Source organism: Geospiza fortis, unplaced genomic scaffold, assembly GCF_000277835.1.
Source record: "Geospiza fortis unplaced genomic scaffold, GeoFor_1.0 scaffold110, whole genome shotgun sequence".
Classification (NCBI taxonomy): Eukaryota; Metazoa; Chordata; class Aves; order Passeriformes; family Thraupidae; genus Geospiza; species Geospiza fortis.
This window is the reverse complement of record NW_005054593.1, coordinates 403,649-405,309: the sequence shown is the minus strand read 5'-3', so window position 1 is coordinate 405,309 and position 1,661 is coordinate 403,649.

The window sequence follows — 1,661 nt, the reverse complement described above, 5'->3', positions numbered from 1 at the left end:
TATCAACCGAGCTGAACGCGTCTGGCGTGGGGAGCAGAGGGCAGAAGGGGAGGCCCCCCCGGCCCTGGCCGTGCGTTCTCCGGCATCTTGGGCAGCGGGAGTACAGGCGGGAGGACCCCGGGGAGCGGTTTGCAGCTGCTGTTCGTGCCCAAGGTTCACAGCGCATTTTATCAGCATGCCAAATAAAGAACGCAATTCTGTGTTAGCTCCTGAGCTTTCATAAAGTACTTGTAAGAATTTGTCGGTTAGGGCTAAGTTCCGCGAAATATAAGGGAAATGCTTAAATAACAGCTGTACAAAATACTTCAACTCCTCCACTGAAAAGCAAAAATTTTCATGAGGAAAGCACTCTTTAAGGTAGAGGTATACTTCTTGCTGTGCGTGGGTGAGTGTTGTCTCCATCTTAGCCCAGTCTCTTCCCAACACCCCAGAGTACAAGGAGGAACGAACTAATTTCAAACTCACCACACTGGGGTAGGAAAATTCTCGGGGTGGCCTAGTGCAGATGTTTTCCAGGAGAAGAGGTCTCAGCTTAATCTGGAGGGTTTTGTTGTCCCTTTGGATTGTTTTTGTTTGTTTGGTTGGTTTTTGTCCTTTTGGATTTGTTTATGTTTGAATCCTTCATTTGCATGAAGTTTTAATGAGCTTGATTGGCCCAGGACAGTTCTGTCCAGGCTGGCTCACGTGGTGCACTTTACTGAGGTGTGTTTCCTATTTCCTTCCATATTTCCTATAACTGCCCATCTAACCCCTTTTACAAAATAATAACCAAACTAACAGTACATGCTTAATGATCTATCAACTATTTTAGAACAGTTTTGAACCTATTTTTAACACCAGCACAAGGAACTCATCCCTGGCACTCCTGGTGAGGGCTGCTGTGCCACTGGAGGTGCCACCCTCTGGAACAAGACATCAGAGTGTAAAATCCCTCCCTTGGCAGCTCCTGCCCGCCTTATCTCCCTCCCTCAGCCAAATTCCAGCTCAAAGCAGCCCTGATGAGCTGCCAGGATTTTAATGAGCAGTTCCCACAGACACCTTCAGTGATGAAACTCCGAGCAGGTGCACGGGGAGCTCGCAGGAAAAGGAGCTCTGTTTGCTCCTGGCTTGTTCAAACAGCAGCAGGCACAGAAATCCTCCCTGTCGAGCATCACTCGAGCCGGGAAAGCGGCTTTTGTTGGGCGAGGAAATTGTCGTGGAGAGCGGTTTGCTGCGGGGATGTTTACACGGTGCTTCTGAGGGGATAATGGGTGTGCTGATAAGATAAGGGAGCAGCCGGGGATTTCAGCTGGGAGAGAGCACTGGGATGGGAACTGCCGGGTTGTGGCCGTAACTCTCTTTGATTTATTAAAAATATGGATATTGATCTAGTAACGATATCCAACTGTGACAGACAAAAACTCTCTAACAGTTTAGAGTTAGAAACTGTGTGTTTATTGTGGGATAGCTCCCAAATACAAACTGTGATTTACAGGTGATTACAGAGTCCTTTTATCTATACAAGTATTGAATACCCAAAATACAAATACATGTTCATAACTTTGGCACATCCCATTCCCAATATGGATATTGAGCTATGGATTTTGATATCCAAAATCTATGGATTTTGATATCCATAGGTATCAATTCAATACAAGTATTGAATACCCAAAATACAAATA